The sequence below is a fragment of the Penaeus monodon genome, chromosome 5 (genome assembly GCF_015228065.2).
Source record: "Penaeus monodon isolate SGIC_2016 chromosome 5, NSTDA_Pmon_1, whole genome shotgun sequence".
Lineage (NCBI taxonomy): Eukaryota > Metazoa > Arthropoda > Malacostraca > Decapoda > Penaeidae > Penaeus > Penaeus monodon.
The window spans coordinates 28409651-28419650 of record NC_051390.1 but is presented as its reverse complement, the minus strand read 5'-3'; the positions used below and the strand labels follow the sequence as shown (position 1 = coordinate 28419650).

Genomic DNA, 10000 nt, shown 5'->3' with positions numbered 1-10000 from the left:
ATATAATCATATATATATATATATATATATATATATATCTATATATATAATAGTGGTACATATATATATATGCCTGGGGCGAATGTCTCGCCCCCGGCGGACATTCGCATTGTTCTGGGCCGACTTCCCATGCGGTATCGCGGCTGTGACACGAGCTGGCTACGAGATGTCTGTCCGGCCCCCATGGCTCGGGAGCTGATCCAGCAGCGAGAATAGCCATCCTCCTCCGGGACTATTGCTAGTCCCTAAGAAAATGAGGTCTCTGTCTCCTGGTACCAGCGCTCCACTCGCATCGCTGGACTTGGTACGCGATACGGGTACAGTGCCAACGGAGAATCGACACATTCTTGTCAGCGACGCTATGGAGGATCCTCCAGAACTGCAGGTTTACCCGGAGTGTCTGAGTTCTGTGTCACCGACCATAGGCTGCTTTTGCTACCCTGCGGGTCCCACTTCAAAACTCCCCCGTCCCTCAGTGGCCACCCTAAGGTGTTTCCACTTGGACAGACTAAGGAGGAGGAGTGGTGGCCCGTGTTCGCCCCGGCAGTCCCTCTGACCGATTTCCTCAGAAACCAGCAACCTGACGGACCAGTTGCTCTGTGGGAGTCCTTCAAAGCGCGTAACAATCCGAAGCAGCTCAGGATTCCATTGGCGTCGCCCACGGACAAGGCAGAATACCATCTCCTTGAGACATTAGAGGGCCACTGAGCATGTCCGCAAGGCTCGGCTGGAATGGGAACAAGTCTGCGCCGTTCCATGGTTCGAGGGCGTCGGACACTGCTGTAAGGGACAAGGAACAGTTATCAGGAATCTTGCTGGGAGTGTCTAAGGCCGATTTCTTGGTAGTGACCTTCGCCTGCCTACCAAGCCCTGAGAAAACTGAACCCATCCCTCTCCTCCCGGATGAACTGCATCCGATCAGCGGATGACGGATCATCTCATATCATGTTGGGGTTCGTGAACGTTGGGCTGAGTTATTTTGGAGAGTTGTACCAGTGATCTCCAACAGTTTTAGCTTTGATGCAAGCGATGTCTCAGTTCCTTGCCGGACCCACCCTCAGCTAGAACCTCCTACCCTAACAGAGTTAGGACTGGCGAATTTTCCAAGCTGAAGAGTGGGAAAGCTGCAGGCAATATGGGAGATCCCTGCTGAACTGCTGACAGGCTGGGGTGAACCTATGGCTCTGGCCTGCATACTAGTCCTGCTGCCATTTGGCAGTCCTGGTACCATTCCCCCTGACCTGCTGAGGACTTGGTTCATCCTCTCTGGAAGGGGAAAGGGGATCTCTAGGGACTGTAGCACTACTACCGTGGCATTAACTGCTCGCATACCAGGCAAGGTTCTCTCTCAATTCTTCTGAAACGATCCGCAACCACTACTGAGACACCAGAGACCGGAGCAGTCTGGATTTACCCTGCAAGTCCACAATAACCCGTATACTAGCGCTTCGAATAATTGTGGAACGCCGTCGTGAGTTTGTCGTGGCTGCCTCAGCCTACATCGACCTCAAGAAGCGTTGACTCGGTGCATTCTGGAATCGCTATGGGGAGATCCTAGAGGCTCATAGGGGAATTCCGACACATATTATTGGCCTATAGCAAGCCTCTATCTGGTACTGAAGAGTGCTGTAAAGTGGTGGTGGGGTATGTTCGATACTTCTTCCCTGTTAATCAGGGGGTGAGGCAAGGCTGTGCCTTGCACCCACGACTTTTCAACACTTGTATGGACTGGTAAGGGCATAGCTACTATCTCAAATCAGTGTGGAAGCAACACTAGGCATATTTAAAAAGGTCTCGGACCTTGACTTTGGCCGACGATGTTGCCACCTATCTGAGTCCTTGGAGTCACTGGTGTGGCGGCTCTTGATGCATTTAGCAATAGGCGAAGCCCCTAGGCTTAAAGGTCTCCTGGACCAAGACCAGAGAATTCAGGACTTTGGGGGGCCTGTTAGGGGTACGCCGTTCAGTCGATACATGCTTGCGGCGAGGACGTTGAAGTCACAGAAAGTTTTACATACCTTGGTAGCGTAGTCCATATCTCTGGGTTGTCGACCAGGAGTCAGTAGAACGGATTGGTCTGGCAACAGAGCCTGAACTCCATCAACAAGAGTCGTTTGGAGATGTCGGTACCTATGCAGAAGGACCCAAGCTGCGTGTCTTCAAGCCTTGATACTTTCCAGTTTTGACTCTATGGAATCGAAACATGGACGCTATCCAGTGCCTTGGAGTCTCTCCTTGAATGCCTTTTGGTAACAAGTCCCTTCGCCGGATCATGGTACAGTTGGTCCAGGCCACGTGTCCACCGCGGGTTTACAACCGTGAGACCGCAGGGACCTGTTACTTGCATAATCCGGGATCGCCAACTCAGGCTATATGGCCACTAGCTCGCCTCCCTATGGAGACGACCCTGGCCCACCAGTTGTCTCTCTGCGAGACAACCCTGGGTGGAGGAGCCCTGTGGGACGTCCTAGGAGATGCATGGCTTTGGGCCACTCGACGAGACCTGTCGTGCGGAACTAGATGGTCCGTGTGCCTGCTTGGAGACTCGCCTCGAGGGATCCTCGTGCTGAGCGAAGGTTGGATGCGGCATGCGCCCCCGGCGGCGTTAGCCCCTTGATGATGATGATGATATTCAATGTATGTAGATATATATATATATATATATATATATATATATATAAATATTATATAATATATATATAATATATATATAATATATATATATATTCATATGTATATATATATATATATATGTTCATATTATATATGCATATAATATATTATATCTATATATATATATATATATATATTATATAGTATATATATATATAGATTCATATATATATTGTTTACGCCGGTCCGCCTCGGTCTCCATCTGCACCACACAATGCAGGCTAGGCAGAGACGGCGTGCTATCCACAGGGTCGGGTGAACACTGAACGTTCCAAGAAGCACCGAGCACCACAGAGTCCAGTAACACCAGTAGAGGAACCGCCAAGTGGCAGGGTAGGGCACGAATTAAACACAAAAATACAGTCTTTTCCTTTATTTACACAAGTGTATTACCGTACCTTTCAGGGGTGAGACCAGCTGTATACAGCACAATACAGCTTAATAACAGGGCAACACATGTTTGATCAGGTCCACAAGGGCACAACACACACGAGGTCTTCCAGAGCAGCACCCACTCCGTCTCCCGGCTTGTTCCTCCTCTCCTCCGCTGCACAGCCCAGCTGCGCATGTTTTGGCCCAGGTCCCTTCATGTAAACACAGTGTTTTCGCACAGAGACAAAGACTCCACTGGCGTAGCACTTCCCCCCCTATCAAGCAACGACCCGTCTGCTCTGACTATCTAAACCTGAAACAAACTACATAAAAATTTAAATAAAATCATTTCTCAGAAACATCAAAATCTTTCAATCCAGCGCGGCTTTTTCTTTCTCGCTCTCGCTGGGGTGTCTCTGGCGGAGGTGTGGGCGGCTGGTAGCTTGGCAGTGTCACAAGAGGGGTATCTCCCTACCCCAAGACCTGGCTCATGTCACCATTGACGTTCTGTTGTCATCGCCCTCACCGTCCAAATGCTCGTCCTCAATCTCGGTCAGCGTCTGCACCCTCATCGACTCTACTGGGGCTAACGTCTCTTGCTTTTTCACCTGGCCCCAGGAGTAGCTTCCTGGCCCATGGTAACACCACAGCCGTGCGCGCAAGTCCTCGCGAAGTCAGGCAACGGCCCCAACCCCAACCAACTCCTCGCTCCCGACGACTCTTCTGGACGCCTCCACTTCCTCACAAGTGCCCAGCTTTGCACCAGCTGGCACTTCTGGGCCTTATTGGATAATTTTTTGCTACCAAACACTGTAACTAAACCCTCCCCTGGTCCAACAAGGCTCCGCCGCAACTGCTACGCCATCAGCCAGCTGCAGTTTTGGTTGGTCTCCACGATTCCCTCTACTACACGCCTCACTCTTGACAGTCGACAACCGGATTCTAGACTCTGTCCTGGGGGCAAGGTTCAGTCGCTCAGCTGTAACACCTCTGCACAGCCAACCTCTGGAAGCAAGGCCTCTTCACCATGCACCCTCACCAGCTTCCGTCTCAGGTCGACACACCCTTAGCTCTGCGTCAGGTAGTCAAGCCAGCAAACGAGGCTCGTCAGAATCGGCCACATGACCCGGCCGCCGCTGCACCGTGAAAAAAATCCCAAAGTCGAAAAAGCGGCAAAATCTAGCGTACTCCATGGTGATTTGGCAATTATTAGGGTAATAATGATAATAATTATCAGAAATGTATTAATCATGACAATAATTATGATAAAAAAGATAACAATGATAATTTTGATAAAATTTTATTATTATTATTATTATTATTATTATTATTATTGCTATTATTATTATTATTATTATTATTTTCTTATTACTTTTATTATTAGTATTATTAAAAAAAAAGAAAAACTAAAATAATAACAATAATAACGATAATAATAATAATAATAGTTCTCATGATATTGTTATTATCATTATTATTATTATTGTTATTATTGTCATTATTATTACTTTTATTAGCAGTATAATAGCAAAAATACTTATCATAACTGTAATAATTACAATAATAACGATGATACTTAAAATTGATGATACAAATAATGATTATAAAATTTTTATTATTGCTATTATTATAGTTATTGCAATTATTATTGTTGATATTATTAGTATAATGGGAAAAAAATATATCATAGCTGCAATAATTGCTATGATAATGATAACAATGATGATAATAATTGCAATAATGATTTATATGAAAATAATAATAAAGATAATGTCGATAACGATGTGTATTATATATATTATATATAATAATATATATATATATTATATATATTATATTAATATTATATATATAATATTATAAATATAATATATATATATATATATATAAATATAAAAAATATCTATATATATATATATATATATATATATATATATATTAATATATATATATATATAGTACAATAATATAAGTACATATCTATATTAATATATATATATATATATATATATATATATATATATATATATATATATATTATATATATATATATATATATATACTAATACATATACAACATCAACATAACATACACACAATCATATATATATATATGTATATATATATATATATATATATATATATATATATATATATATATATATATATATGTTATATCAGAGCAATGTACTTGCACAACACTATTCAACACTTATGGCATATAATGTATAGACTATAGCAAATTATGGAGCATATTAGAATATTATAGTCTGATTATTTAATACCATCTATCATTTACACTTGCAGGTTTGATATTTAATGAAATAGCTAGATCTCCTACAAGTAATAATAGATATATCTATATAGATTAATCATGGTAGCAGGCGGGCTTGACACAATTTTCAACACTTGTAGGACGTTGGCAGACACAGAAGTCAGTAGACGGAGACTCTGGCAAATAAGCTCGACCTGACTTTGCGAGATGTTGCACCTATCGATGGATCACTGTGGCGGTCTTGAGCTTTGCAATGCGAGTTGGCCTAGAGCGAAAACCAGATCGGACTTTGCCTAGGGCCTTAGTCGTCCAGCTTGAGCCTTAGTCAAAAAGTCTCCTGCTTCGCGGATCAGGCGGTTGGTTGGCAACAGGAGCCATGAACTCGATCAACAAGAGCGTTTGGAGATGTTGGTACCTATGTAGAAGGACCAAGCTGCGTGTCTTCAAGGCCTTGATTCTTCCAGTTTTGCTCTATGGAAGCGAAACCTGGACGCTATCCAGTGCCTTGGAGTCTCGCCTTGATGCCTTTTGTAACAAGTCCCTTCGCCGGATCATGGGGTACAGTTGGCAGGACCACGTGTCCAACCGGCGGTTACACCGTGAGACTGGCATGGGACCTGTTACTTGCATAATCCGGGATCGCCAACTCAGGCTATATGGCCACCTAGCTCGCCTCCCTATGGACGTCCCTGCCCACCAAGTTGTCTCTCTGCGAGACAACCCTGGGTGGAGGAGACCATGGCTTGGGCAGCTCGACGAGACCTGTCGCGAGGAACTAGAGATGGGCCGTGTGCCTGCCTGGAGACTCGCCTCGAGGGATCCTCTTGGCTGGAAGCGAAGGGTGGATGCGGCCATGCGCCCCCGTCGGCGTTAGCCCCTTGATGATCATGATGATGATATATATATATATATATATATATATATATATATATATATATATATATATATATACATATATATACATACATACATATATATGTCTACATATATATTATATATATATATATATATATATATATATATATATATATAATTATATATATATATATGTAATATACAATATATATATATATATATATATATATATAAATATATATATATATATATATAATAATATATATATAATATATATATATATTATATATATAATATATTATATATATATATATATACACACCGGCAGCTGCTGCACCGTGCTGCCCACGCCAATACGAGCCGCCACTGGCCCCTTGAGCTGCCACACATGCCCCGTGACCCCACGTCTCTGTGAGCGTCCAGAATTGATAGTGGCCACATATCAGGCTGCACTAGGGTCTTCTCAGCCCAGTTTCCACTGTCAGGTGGCATGGCTTCCCATCTATTTGCGCCCTCCACCTGCATCGTGCTGGTTCGACGTGAGCCTACCCAAGTCAGGGCCGGGAAACCACTTCCTCACAATGCCAGCTTGCACCAGCTGGCACCTTCTGGGCCTTATCGGAGAACTTGGCTACCAACACTGTACACTAACCCCTCCCCTATCCAACAAGGCTCCCGCCCAACCGCTACGCCATCAGCAGCTGCAGGTTTGGATGGGCTCACGAGCCCTCTACTCCACCTCACTCTTGACAGTCGACACCGGATTCTAGACTCTGTCCTGGGGGCAAGGTGGCAGTCGCTCACCCGTAACTACCTCTGCGCACCAACCTCTGGAAGCAAGGGCACATCTTCACCGTGCACCCTCACCAGCTTCCGTCTCAAGGTCGACACACGCTTATTCCTGCGTCAGGTAGTCAGCCCAGCAAGGCAGTGCTCGTCAGAATCGGCCACATACACCGGCAGCCGCTGCACCGTGCTGCCCACGCAATACTGAGCCTCCACTGGCCCCTTGAGCTGCACACATGCTGTGACACCAAAGTCTCTGTGGTGCGTCCGGAAGTTGCATAGTGGGCGCAACATATCGCCCGCACTAGGGTCTTCTAGGGTAGACTGCAGCTTAACCTAAGTCGGGGCCCGGAACCGAGGACTGCTGGTTTCGTCGCCCCTTCTCCAGAGTTTTTCCGCCTGTACCACTTCCTTAGACTTAGGACATGCACTCGATGGTGACATACTGCCACAGTCCGTGCAGCACTGCGGGAAGGCATCATAATCCGTCCGGGTTGAGAGGACGTGTTCTCCGCTCCCTCTGACACTGACTACGTCTGTGCCCTACCTCTCGCGCACCCCAACACAAGCCTTGGAAAGGTTCTCGGGCTCACCGTCCACAATGCTACCTTCTCCACTTTAGCCTTCCGGCCCAGAAGGTCCGGCGGGGCTGAGCAGCTGGCCCCTAGGCCACTGGTTGACTTCAGGAAGGCCTCGAACTCCAAGGCCCTCGCCAGCCGCCACCTGCGGTCCTCAGGGTGTGCCTGCTTGACGATATTTGCATCTTGCTGTTCCGTAAAGCGTCAACAAAGAAATCGCGGGCCAGGACCACAATCATCTCTTCCGCAGCTGCAGGGTACAACCTCCTTACCAGCACCTCCACATCCTGCGCCATCTGGGACAGTGTCTCTGCCACGCTCACGAGTCCGCTTCCTTCAAGTGGGCCCCGATATACCTCGCCTGGTGGTGTGCCCGAAACGGCGTTTCAAAGCCTCCGCCACGCTGGTGTAAGAAGCATGTTTGGATGCCGGCGATGCCCCAACACTTCCACTGTGGGCCCCTTAGCGTCTGTTACCGCTGCAGGGCCTTCTCTTCCTGGCTCCAGCCCTGGGCAGATGCCAGCATTTCAAATTGGGCGACATATCCTCCAGACACTTCCCGTCGTATCAGCGGCTTACGCTTCACATAATGTTCCTGGAGGCCGAGTGGCTGCGGGTTGGGAACGCGTGCCGTGAACTAACACACACGGGGGGACGGAAGGGTGAGGTAAGGCAACGAGTCGGGTTTGACCGGGTCCCGAGTGCCGCGACCTATTCCAAGGAGCGGTTCCGATGGGTCCCCAGCCTCCTGCATCGACCATGGCTCCGACACGACGCTGCGAGCCCGGGGGTTTCTGCCACGGCCCAGGCAGACCCAGTAAATCTGACACTCTGGCATCTGTTGCCAGAACCTCGTCTGCTTCTCTGCTTACAACGTTCCTACCTCATGCGCCGCCTTTCGCCTTCACTCCTCCCTCATGCCCTGAATCGCCCTTCAGAGTCTGCACTCCTCATCAGTTTCACTCTTCTACCGCTGTTGGTCGGCCTTGTCGGTGTACTGCTGATTTCCTCTTCCAGAAGCTAAAGGATTGCTCTGTAGCACCTCAACAAGTTGGCAGAACTGTTCATCTGCCTTCCTTGCCTGCAATCCTCGACGAGATGGTGCGCCTGCTCTTCTGCCCTCTCTACGTGCTCTTCTGCCCTTTGTTGCCATTTCCTCCCTCATACTGGCCAGCATGGCAGTGATTCAGTCGCATCTGGCTCGGCTTCACCTCACTCGTGCCTGCCTCAGTCATAGCCTCCTCTCCCTCATGGCTACCGCCATCTATGGACGACATGATAAATCGGCGCGTCTCACTAATCAAATATCACAAATCCCACTCCTGACACCATTTGTTTCGCCGACCGCCTCGTCTCTCTGCTACCAACACAAGGCAGGCTAGGCAGATGGCGTACTATCCACAGGGTCGTGAACACTGAACAGCTCCAAGAGACACCAAGCACCACAGTGTCCCAGAACACCACGAGGGGAAACGCCAAGTGGCGAGCCAGGCCAAGAAATAAACACAAAATGACAGTCTTTCCTTTATTTACACAAGTTATTTACCCGTACACTTTTCTATAGGCACAATACAGGGGGAAACCAGCATGTCACAGCTTATAACAGGGCAACACAAAGTTTATCAGGTCACAAGGGCACACACGAGGTCTTCACAGGAGCAGCACCCAACCGCGTCTCCTGGCTTGTTCCTCCGCTCCTCCGCTCACATGTTTCGCACAGAGACAAAGACCCACTGGCGTAGCAATAAGGATAATAATAATAATAATGATAATAATAATGATAATAGTAATAATATTAATAATCATCAAATGTTATCCAAATTCTCTTTATTCTCACTTTTATCATCATTATTGTCATGATTAATAGAATTCTGGTAATTATCATCATTATTGCCCTAATTAATGCCAAAATCATCAAATAAATGGAAAAAACGTCATTTTGGAGTATACTCTCAAAAGGCTATATTTCGCTAGATTTTGCCGCTTTTTCGACTTTTGGGATTTTTTTTCTTTTACCTTTTTTTTTATTATATATGGACACAATTCCTCTTATTATCATCATTATTATCATGAGTATCATCCTTATTGTCGTTATCATCATCATTATCATCATTATCATCATCATTATCATCATTATTGCAATTATTATCATCATTATTGCAATTATTATCATTATTATTGCAATTATTGCAGTTATAATATATATTTTTACAACTATACTAATAACAACTACAATAATAATAGTAATAACAACAATAATAACAATAATAACGTTCTTATAATAATTAATTATATCATTATTCTAATTAATATCATTATTCCTGTAATTATTACTGTTATAATAATTATTTTTGCAATTATACTACCAGTAAAAATAATAATAATGATAATAATAACAATAATAATATTAATAACAATATTATAACGATTAGTATTAGTATTATTATACTTATTATTATTA

At 45.1% G+C, this 10000-nt stretch overlaps 1 long non-coding RNA gene across 2 annotated transcripts in view; it reads left to right on the top strand.

Moving 5' to 3' along the window:
* The window catches only part of LOC119573146, a 23964-nt gene extending 15027 nt beyond the window's left edge, over positions 1–8937 (top strand). For both annotated transcript variants that reach the window (XR_005228772.1, XR_005228773.1), the window contains exon 4: positions 8913–8937. This is a non-coding gene — a long non-coding RNA (uncharacterized LOC119573146). The remainder of the gene's footprint in view (positions 1–8912) is intronic.
* Positions 8938–10000: the final 1063 nt, after the last annotated feature.